The sequence below is a fragment of the Salvelinus fontinalis genome, chromosome 6 (assembly GCF_029448725.1).
Source record: "Salvelinus fontinalis isolate EN_2023a chromosome 6, ASM2944872v1, whole genome shotgun sequence".
Classification (NCBI taxonomy): Eukaryota; Metazoa; Chordata; class Actinopteri; order Salmoniformes; family Salmonidae; genus Salvelinus; species Salvelinus fontinalis.
In genome coordinates this window covers 61,965,516-61,977,411 of record NC_074670.1, presented here as the reverse complement: position 1 = coordinate 61,977,411, position 11,896 = coordinate 61,965,516, and the positions used below count along the sequence as shown (strand labels likewise).

Here is an 11,896-nt window from a genome sequence, read left to right as displayed (position 1 = left end):
AACATTTTAAAAATCGGACATGTTGACTGGATTGACAAGATGTGTATCTTTCATTTGCTGTATTGGACTTGTTAATGTGTGAAAGTTAAATATTTCAAAAAAATATATTTTGAATTTCGCGCTCTGCCTTTTCAGTGGAATGTGGGAGGAGTTCCGCTAGCTGAACGCCAGAGCCAGACAGGTTAAATTGGTAATGGAAACACTTCAACCACTACATTTTGTGCAAGGTTTGTGCAATTGTGTGCAACTGCAGCCCACAATTCGGGCAGGAACGCACACACTCAAGCCTCCCATTGGTTCCTTCATGATCTCTGGACAAGTTAAAACTTCTCTAGGGTAGGGGGTGGTATTTTCACATCCGGATGAAAAGCGTGCCCAAAGTAAACTGCCTTCTACACAGGCCCAGAAGCTAGGATATGCATATTATTAGTAGATTCGGATAGAAAACACTCTGAAGTTTCTAAAACTGTTTGAATAATGTCTGTGAGTATAACATAACTTATTTGGCAGGCAAAACCCCGAGGACAACCCATCCAGGAAATGTTTTTTGAGGTCACTCTCTTTTCAATGGGTTTTCTATGGGGATCTAGATTTCTAAGGCACTTGCTTGCAGTTCCTATCGCTTCCACTGGATGTCAACAGTCTTTAGAAATTGGTTGATGTTTTTCCTTTGAGAATGAAGTAGGGCTGTTCAGAACGAGGGTCGAGTCTAGTGTACTGTTTGTTAGGGGCGCACAACCTGAAAGCTCTCTCCACTTGGTTTTTATCCGCTATTGAACGCAGTTTATCCCGTCTTAAATTTTATCGATTAATTATGATAAAAAATACGTAAAATCGTAGTAGGAAAGATGTTTGAAATGTCTGGACAAAGATTACATGTAACTTATACGATATTTTGTAGTCATGTTGCGCGAGTTGGAACCAGTGTTTTTCTGGATCAAACGCGCCAAATAAATTGACATTTTGGATATATATCGACGGAATTAATTGAACAAAAGGACAACTTGTGATGTTTATGGGACATATTGGAGTGCCAACAGAAGAAGCTCTTCAAAGGTAAGGCATGAATTATATCTTTATTTCTGCGTTTTGTGTCGAGTCTGGCAGGATGAAATATGATTGTCTGTGTTTGTTTGATGGGGTGCTATCCTCAGATAATAGCATGGTTTGCTTTCCCCGTAAAGCCTTTTTGAAATCTGACACAGTGGCTGGATTAACATTAAGTAAAGCTTTAATTTGGTGTATTACACCTGTGATTGTAAGAAAGTTAAATATTTCTAATAATTTAATTTGAATTTGGCGCTCTGCCATTTCACCAGATGTTGTCAAATTGATCCCTAAGTTAATGGAAACAGCTTTTGACTTCACAAGAACAGGGCTTAGTTTCCTGATAGCGATAAAACTTTGGGTTACGAGTGTTTTAACAATGCATCTTTCCTACAACGGCCAAAGATGTAACATTCGTTTCCCAAAACACCATGCAGAGAATGTTCAATGTGTGTGTTGAGGCTTGTGTCGATACTGAAAGGATCAAAAGAAAGACAGCACTGCTCTCAGATCAGCATCCTCCCTTTCAAATCTTACCTTAACATTAGAATTATTCCACAATACTAATGACGGATCAGCTTCTAAAGAGTTTATCACCTACGGCTACAATATTGAGGCGGCTTATTCTAATGCTTACCCAATAATTATCCACTAAATCAAGTTTAGGTACATCATTGCACACCTTACTCACCATTAACTATTTTGAGGCGGCAATTACAGACACAAATACCTTAAAACTCAAAAATATATAGGTCTATGTAGCCTCGACTGTATTAACTCGGTTTTCATTAGAAGCATTTTTATATCTTTCACTTGTTAGTAACAACTGCAACAAAATTCACAAATTTGTAGTCACATTCGTTCTGAAGTTATCTGCAGTCACAGAAAGACAGAAACATCTTGATTTTGTGTATACAGCGGAAGGGCAAAAAAAGCATCTAACGACTGGTTTGAGGCAATGGTTAAATAACGAGCATTTTCAAGGGCAACTTTAGCAACGCTGGTTTGGGAAACAGCTTGGAGTTAACAATGCTCCTACCAAGGTTCTAACGAACTTAGCTTTAAGATGCTATTGGGAAACTGGGCCCAGTACAATAGGATGTTGTTATACACCCTGACCACTTTATGTAGCGGACGTTAAAATTGGCCCATCGTCTTGTCTATTTATTTGGCTCCATTTCTATTGGAACATTTTGTCAGACATTTTTCCAATGCATAAGGTTCAAAAAGATCTCCTGAACTCACTAAATATTTCATTAATAATTAATCCATCCAAACTGTCAGTGTTTTTGAGTAAGTCTAGATAAAACAACACTCTGAACAACCTTTGCAGAAAGAAGTGGCTGCATCTTTGTGGCTCAAAACGTAATATTTTAAATTACTTTTCTGGATTCTAGGACAGTACCCAAGAGTAAATGAAGGTCATCCTATTCACTCTAAAAATATACCTGGTGGCTCAAGGCAAAGATGGACCTTATTTTAGAGGAGATGGAAAGTACATTATTATACAGAGAACACTGAGGACCACATGACAGTCAGAGTCTGAAAACGTCTAATGAATTGCATTGGCATACTGAAGTTCAACCAACGGTTCAAAAACAATGTCTACAGGTAATCTATCATAGTCGTTAAAAACACTAAACTAAATTAACAGCATAGAAAAAAAACATGGAGGCATGAGAAATTCATAAATTATAATCCAGGCTTTTTCTAGATTTTCCATAAACAAATCACAAAAAAGGTCAGAAATATTGTGGATATGAAAACTTTAAAAAGACAAAAATACAACTTGCAAGAGCAGTCCATGAGAAAACAGGGCTGGTTTGGGATTCAGCGGAGTTAATTCTCACTAAATTCAGTCACCGTCAAGAGAATTCCTGCTTCATTACAGACAGAGGCTCTGTCCCAATTAGCTCTCATTCCTCCCAAAGTGTGCACTTGTTCACTTCCCGTCACTAATTTAGAGGAAATTACTGATGACTGGAATAAGAAATATGTTGGAAATTACCACTAGCCCATGCCTCCACCAATCCAATGCTTTTAGTGAAAGAGTACACGCTTCAGGAGAAAGGAGATTATTGGGACACACCTAGTGTGCATTTCATGGCAGGGAGGTAATTCTCATTTACAGGTTATAACGTCTCTTTTACAGGAAAAAGCAGAAGGCCACTGAAGGTAGTGTGCCCATCATTGTTGTCTTACACCTGGCACTGCTCCCACAGTTCCACACAGACCCTGTCCCCATTATTCTGATTCAAAATGGTATTGTCACCATCAGCACTCTTGTGGTCATTGTAGACAAATGTACATAATGTGAAGTAGTAGACTCCCTTCACTGGATCTGTGAAGATACCTGTAACAGAGGGGAAAGTATTATGACAAAATACAATAATTGTCTAATGCTAATTGCTATTAGCTAAAGGTAATAGGCTAATGCTAATTGCTCCCTCCAGCTCAGTCCAACACACACAAACAGTTAATTTTACACACAGTATGTTTTTAATGTAAGTATTAATATTGAAATGTAATTTGCACATGCGCTGAATGTGGTTCTGGTCACTTATGACTGGTCCCAGCAGCGCAGCCTCTGCATTCAGATTTACCATTTATGAATGGGTCCTGGCAGCATAGCCTCTGCATTTAGATTTACCACTCCCTGGGAAGTTTCACTTGAACAACCCTCCAAGTTGCAATTACAAGTGGCAACCTGAGAATTTTGTTGCCTGAGTATCTTTAAGTCTTCGGCATACTTTTAAAATCATATCTCATTTTCAAGTATGCCGAAGTCACACAAATATTCGGAAAAGCAATTAGCCAACGTGACAACGTTGCAGGCTAGCTAGACAACCTGATTACTACCACAGATTTAACCTTCTTTAACATTTGTATTGTACAGTACCTTCATCCACTTCCCTCAGTTTAAGCACTTCAGCTTAAAAGGTCAAACTCGTATGCAGTAAATGAAATTTTTTGAATTGAACAAGCATACATTTTAAAGTAATTGTCGTCTAGTGTATATGAGCATTTAAATATTCATATTCTGTTAACTCATAATATTGTGGACTCATCATATACTCGTACGTGGCCAAAGTATACATTGGAGAGAAAAGAAAACTTCAAAAACAATCTCAAACTTGTATCTCAAACAGACAGTTTCAAACATGCTTGCCATTTCCTCATAGAGGAAGACATCCTCCTGAGGAGGATGAGCTGGCCAATCAGCGGTCTACTTGCATTCATATTTTTTTTAAGACTGGTATATGCCCACACCATTCTGTTTGGGTATGTCAACACCATTCCAACACTGAAAAACTGCCTTTTAGCATATTTAAGCATTTTTGGAAGGAAAATTACTTCACTCGTATTGTAATTAATTATGGGACATATTTCATAGAAATCTGCAAACACTGGACAGTTACTTTAAGATTACTCAAAGCAGCATAGTAGATCACAAGTTTATATCACATCTAATGTTAAATTATGGCGAAATAAACAAAATATTCAGGAAGGCAACTAGCCAACGCATCTAAGGTTCTGTACCTTCATTGTCTTTCAGTTTGCACATTCCTTTCACTGTGGCAAAGAAATTGGCTCCCAAAGCTCTGTTCTGTTGCGCCGAAGAGTTTAGCTGAGCCTCCAAGTCTCTCAGTTTGTCTACTTCAGCGATCAGGCCTCACTGGCCTGAGGATACAGAACAGGGGAAATCTTTTTTTCTCGGCAGTTGGCATTCAATATGTTGCTTTACTGCCCCCAACTGGACTATAACACAAATCCATTATACATTGTGATACAAAATGGGGGGAAAAAATAAAAATAATAAATAAAGACCCTTCCAACTAACCCTACACTCATTAAAAACCCACCACTTACTGAAAAAATAAACGCAACATGTAAAAAGTGTTGGTCACATGTTTCATGAGCTGAAATAAAAGATGACAGAAATTGTCCATACCCACAAAAAACGTTTTAAACAAATTGTGCACAAATTTGTTTACATCCCCATTAGTGAGCACTTCTCCTTTGACAAGATAATCCATCCACCTGACAAGAAGCTGATTAAACAACATTATTGTTACACAGGTGCACCTTGTGCTGGGGACAATAAAAGGCCACTAAAATATGCAGTTTTGTCACGCCACAGATGTCTCAAGTTCAGCGAGCATGCAAGTGACTGCAGAAATGTCCACCAGAGCTGTTGCCAGAGCATTGAATGTTAATTTATCTACCATAAGCCACCTCCAACGTCATTTTAGAAAATTTGGCAGTACGTCCAACTGGCCTCACATGTAACCATGCCAGCCCAGGACCTCCACATCCGAGTTCTTCACCTGCGAGATCGTCTGAGACTAGCCACATGGACAGCTGATGAAACGGAGGAGATTTTCTGTCTGTAATAAAGACCTTTTGTGGGGTAAAACAGTCTGATTGGCTGGGCCTGGCTCCCCAGTAGGTGACCCACCTCAACCTGCCTCTCTCGCACCGGACACTTCCAATCCCCAGCAACACGAGCACCCCTACAGTTGACAACTTTATCCACCGAAACTACACAATCCTCTATCCCATGCCCTGTTGAACACTTCCCACATCTTGGAATCTCGCTCCTACAAACTGTTGCAACATGACCATAAACATTGCACCTGAAACAGTGCAGTGGAATCTGCACAAAAACAGAATAACTGATAACTAACAGGATAACTGATATATCCTAACATAACTTTGTCGGGTAAAGACGCAAAAGGACTGACAGTGACTCCTCTGTTTCACCACCGGGTCTGCGTCGCACCAAAGGACAGGCATCACAAACACTAGGAATCTTCAACTTCAATTATTCCACCTCCACACTTAATGCTACCACAGACATCACTCCTTTCAATGGTGCCCTGCTCCTAAGAGCAAAGCAAGAAACAGATCTTGACCCAAGTTACGTGACACGGAGTGCCCGCTCCCTCTGGTCAGTAGAAACAAACATCACAAGTCCACTACAGGTTATCTTCACTGACTCAACAGCACCCAATGCCTTGCTCACCCACCCTGAAACCACAAATGGATCCATTTCCTCCAAAAATGTCACTCCTACTGGACCAGATTATTCTTTATCAAGTCCATTGATACCTGGCTTGGGTTCCAAGCTCTTCACCACACCTTCCACCTCACTTAACGTACTCATTGACTGCCATTTCACCTCAAGAACTCGATCTGGCGCACAGCTCACTCGGATTGAATTTCACACCACTCTTCTTCAACACCCCAGCTCCATTTTTAATCACTATCTTCCTTCATTTCAAATCCCACCTCTGCTTTCCACATTCTGTTCAATCTCTTCTTTCTCTTTTTTCCCCCTTCATTCTTCCTCAGAAATCCACCTTTCTGTGTTCCTGCCCCAATATTCTTCTTCTCAAGACTTTGCTTGGCGGCATCCCAACTTAACTCCATCTCATAATAGTCCTGCTCACCTCAGAAACATGTATTTTCTGGGCACCAACATTTTGAGAGCATGTTCAGTACCTTCTCAGCCAAAGGACATCTTGGAATTCTGTAAGAAGATGGAGGTGCCTCAATTAAATGAAATATGATAGCAATGAGATTGTGAGCTTGCTATTGTTCAGTTTGAACTAATTGGTTGTGTTTGTTTTAATTGATTGCAGGTGTGATTGTGACCGGCACCTCTACCAGAGGTGTGGTCAGTTCACTTAAATGCTTGCTACGTTGTGTAATGGTTTGCACTGAATGACACGTTTCTTCTAAACGTTCATGTATGTTGTTTAACAGACTTTGAGGTATGTTTGCTCCCGTTTGGTGGGTGTGGCTTGAAGCAATGAGTGACATATTTAAAGGGCAGTGGAAAAGCTGACAGCGTTCCCCAACCCCTCCCTGTTTTTCAACTAGTCGTTCAGTAAAGTACAGTTTTTGTTCAATTGAACATTCCAGAATGTAAAAACGTACTGAATGCAACCTTGTTATCTAAAGGGGGAGCTTCTATTGGACAAGTTCAGGTAAGTCCATCCCCGTTCCGTCTGCTCGGTTTGGTTCTTAAATGGTAAACGATTTCCATTGCAAGACGTAATAAATACACCCCTGGGTTTTTAGCCTGCTCATTATAGGGGCAATCAGCAGTAGAAGCTGTAGAGGTGAACATAGTAATGAAATCGTGGAGTTCCCTGTTAGGGTGAAGGAGAATAAGGTGGCAAGGGTAAGGAGTGTCCAGCATGTCTCCTATCTGGAGGTGGTGAGAAAATTGGAAGGAATGAGTGGCGGGGAAGAAGCAATGGTAGTAGAGCCACCAAGACGAGTGAAAGTTTCTCATTAACCGATGCTACATGTTAAAAAGGTGGACTTTGTATTATTTATTGCAATGGTAAACAATTGGCCCAGCATTGTCCGTCATTGTAAATAAGAATTTGTACCTAACCTCTCTGGGATATGTGGGACGGTAGCGTCCCACCTGGCCAACATCCAGTGAAAATGCAGAGCGCCAAATTCAAATAAATTACTATAAAAATTTTACTTTCATGAAATCACACATTCACAGAGCAAACCCAAAAGAGCAAACAATGCTATTATCTGAGGATAGCACCCCAGCTAACAATCACAGACCATCATATTTCAGCACTCCCGGCGCGACACAAAACGCAGAAATAAAGATATAATTCATGCCTTACTTTTGACGAGCTTCTTCTGTTGGCACTCCAATATGTCCCATAAACATCACAAATGGTCCGTTCGATTAATTCCTTCGATATATATCCAAAATGTCCATTTATTTGGCGCGTTTGATCCGGAAAAACACCGGTTCCAACTTGCACAACGTGACTAAAAAATATCTAAAAAGTTACCTGTAAGCTTTGTCCAAACATTTCAAACTACTTTTGTAATACAACTTTAGGTATTTTTTTAACGTAAATAATCGATAAAATTGAAGACGGGATGATCTGTGTTCAATACCAGAGGAAAACAATGTGTAGCAAGCTTTCTGGCCTCTAACAAACAGTACACTTCACTGGAGCCTCATTCTGAACATGGCTACTTCTTCATTCCTCAAAGGAAAAACCTCAACCAATTTCTAAAGACTGTTGACATCCAGTGGAAGCGATAGGAACTGCAGGAAGGTCCCTTAGAAATCTGGATTCCCAATGAAAAACCATTGAAAAGAGTGACCTCAAAAAAAAAATCTGAATCCGTTGTCCTCTGTGTTTTGCCTGCCAAATGAGTACTGTTATAGTCACAGACATGATTCAAACAGTTTTAGAAACTGCAGAGTGTTTTCTATCCAATACTACCAATAATATGCATATATTAGCAGCTGGGACTGAGTAGGAGGCAGTTTACTCTGGGCACAGTTTTCATCCAAACGTGAAAATGCTGCCCCCTATCCTAGAGAAGTTAACTGACTTGCCTAGAGGTTACATTTAAAATATGTTAAAAAAAAAATATATATATACACAGCACAAGCGGATGAAAAAGTAAAAAAATTGGAATCATTGTGAAAGCCGCTTAATTTTTTGGGGTTCTCGTGATTTGACAGCCGAGGCGGTGCAAGAAATCCTGTCGGGGAATGTAGCCCCATCACAGGCTTTTGGAATGAAACAATTTTAGTTTCTTATTCAATACCCCGTCCAGCTGGTGGTGGTAATGCACCATTAACATTGGATGCCAACCGCCGTTAATGTACAAAATAAGGAATAAGTGTACTCAATCTAGAGTCAAATATAAAATGAAGTTACTAGAATGCAACTGTATGCTTGATATTGCTAAGCTAGTTGTCCCTAGGGACAAATGGCACTGAAGCTAATGCAAAGTAGCTAACGGCTAAGTCATTTCTTCATCTTTTACAGAAACATGAAAATGATATGTGATTAACATTTATCCTGTGGTCATATATGAATGTACTTAAAGACATTGCATTTTACAAAGTTTATAAAGAAGGATGTTGAAGGATTGTAATTACTCTGTCACACTTACACATCTTACACATTACTTCACTTCTGAAACTGCTTCCTGTCCCATGACTTAAACAGGTGAATTCTACGCTGCTGCACTTAAATTGCCACTAGGGGGTGCTAAACATCTGACAGGTCCAGAACATTAGCCATGTTTTGAGGCTTTATTGTGTTTGTTTACAAACATTTTACATTTATTTAACTAGGCAAGTCAGTTAAGAACAAATTCTTATTTTTAATGACGGCAGTGGGTTAAGGAACAGTGGGTTAACTGCCATGTTCAGGGGCAGAACAACAGATTTTTACCTTGTCAGCTAGGGGATTCGATCTTGCAACCTTTCGGTTTCTAATCCAATGCTCTAACCACTAGGTTAACTGCCTCCCCATTTGAGTAAAACAAGCTTACATTTTGGGTTCTGATGCAGTACGACAGTGGAACTATACTCTTGAGGCATTTCTAAGTTATATTCTTCAATAATCAATGGGTACTTATCATTCATTTTATAAGTAAAAAAATTTATGTAGCAACTGCTGATTGCCCCAATTAAGAAACACTAGTGGCCATGACTGAAGCCGAACGTGAGTTGCCTTGTGGTTTGTACTTTGATGTGGGTGTTTCTTGGGTTTGTCAATGAGGGGACTCAATTATCTTTGGGTCTGACTGCGACCCCCGTCCTGGACAAGACCAGGGAAGAACTGCCCAGGGAAACACCATCCCCTCTAAAAACATTTCTAAAACAGAAGCAAAAAGAACAAAACAGGGAGGGACCTACTTGAATTTGTCCAATAGAAACTCTCGCTTTGCTCTGTTTGCGTCCGTTTATTCATTACTGTTTCCTGTGTTGCATGCATTCCATCCTGGTACCCAGTTAAGGTCTACATTGACCCTGCCCTGTCCTACTACCTGTGGTTGTTACATTTGGCCTGTTACAGATGTCTATGTAAGGAAATGTTGTAACATTTGCAGATATGCAAATATCCTTTGTCATGATAATAACTTATTTGAAAGTCATTCACAGTGGGAACAAGGAATACATTTGAATGGGCTCATTGTGAAAGAGTATGCAATCATGTCGAGATACCATTCACTGTTGTTTAAGACCAAGAGGAAAGCACCGTCACATAAAAAGTGGTAACTAGGAACCAAGAACAAGGGAAACGTTGTTAACATTTCGAACATGCTGTGCTGGGCCCAGCCCTGGCCCATCTGTCAGTTACATGTATGTGGTTTCTTTCTCAGGAACACAAGATATCAGAGTAATCAATAAATACACATCAAGAATAATATTCCCCTGAAAGATACACCCTTATCAAAATGAAGTTCATAAATGTACAGGTAACTGTCAAAATGAAGTAAACACTTCAGTAAATGAGGGACACAAAGCGTATATAAAGCAGGGGCTTCCACACAGGTGTGGTTCCGGAGTTAATTAAGCAATAACATCCCGTCATGCTTAGGGTCATGAATAAAAATGCCCAGCTGCTAGAAGAGACCTCAGTGACTTTGAAAGAGGGGTCTCAAAGTAGCATAAGGGGATTTAGTGTGCGTGTCTCAATCATCAGATATCAACCCACAACACTTCTGGAGTGGCGCCTGAAACAGCGTTTTCCACCACCATTAACAAAACACCAAATTATGGAGTTTCTCGTGGAAGAATGGTGTTGCATCCCTCCAATAGACTTCCAGACACATAGAATCAAATCACATTTTGTCACATGCAGATGTTATTGCGGGTGTAGCGAAATGCTTTGCCAAGGTGTACTGAAGCTGTTCTGGTTCGTGGTGGCCCAATGCCCTATTAAGACACTATGTTGGTGTTTCCTTTATTTTGGAAGATATTGTCAGTTAACTTTTTTCGAGCTAAAGACAAAAAGATTACTCGTATTATGTTTCGTAAGGATACCCATTGTATTTTCTGCAATCATGCTGTTTAAAATGAATGGCTGGTACATCATGATCCTACCTTGAACCTGCCACAGAATATGGTAATCACTCCTGCCTACTCTTTGTTGGTGACAGCTAAATACCTTGTGCTTGCTCTCATCTGATTTTACTGCTTCACTTGCTTCTGCTAACTGCATTGCCATGGCCACACAGAGGTGAGCACAAATGTTAATCCCCCAAAATACCTTTCTGCTTACTTTTAATTGTGTCCTAAGTTAAAGTGATGCATGCCTTGATCTGATGTATAGTCTTCAGAGATCCTCAAGGACTTATTGTCTCAAAACATCTTGTAGGTTCTTGAAATAGTTAATATCAGCTCAGTTTACAGACAGGAACCCACTGTACATACCAGTATAACTGGGATCTTGCAAAACATGGAAATACACTTTAAAGCTTATTCAAAGAGGCTTATGTAACCCATTGAGGCTAAGGCACTAGACTCAATTTTAAATTATTCGTTGGGTTCCCAAGGTCAGAATGAAATTCTAAATACTCAAGGATTGTCCTTTGCTCTGACTAATTCATGTGAATTAGTTTTGGGTGACTCCTTCTTCTCTCAGGTATTCTAAATGTAAAGTTTTAGAACGACTTCCGCTGACTGAAATCTTACAGTATAAGTTATTGAATAGCTTTTGTTTGTGAGGTTACTTGTGTTCCTAGATGTCAAGCCCTCCAAAGTTTGAGTCGATAAAGGCAGGTTTGACTACAGCTCAGCGTTCAACACCATAGTGCCCTCCAACATCATCACTAAGCTATGCACCCTGGTATTTAACACATCCCTCTTGAACTGGACACTGGACATCCTGAAGGGCCTCCCCCAGGTGGTGAGGGTAGGCAAAAACACATCCGCCATGCTAACCCTCAACATGGGCGCCACTCGGGGGTGTGTGCTTAGTCCTCTCCTGTACTTCCTGTTCACCCACGACTGTGTGGCTGTGCACAACTCCAACACCATTAAGTTTGCAGA

General features: G+C 40.0%; 1 long non-coding RNA gene across 1 annotated transcript; it reads right to left on the bottom strand.

Moving 5' to 3' along the window:
- Positions 1-794: 794 nt before the first annotated feature.
- Positions 795-6,636, bottom strand: LOC129856731 (uncharacterized). Its single transcript, XR_008759804.1, has 3 exons — positions 6,553-6,636; positions 4,588-4,728; positions 795-3,400 (listed from the first exon to the last, which is right to left on the bottom strand). It is a non-coding gene; the product is annotated as an uncharacterized LOC129856731 (long non-coding RNA).
- Positions 6,637-11,896: the final 5,260 nt, after the last annotated feature.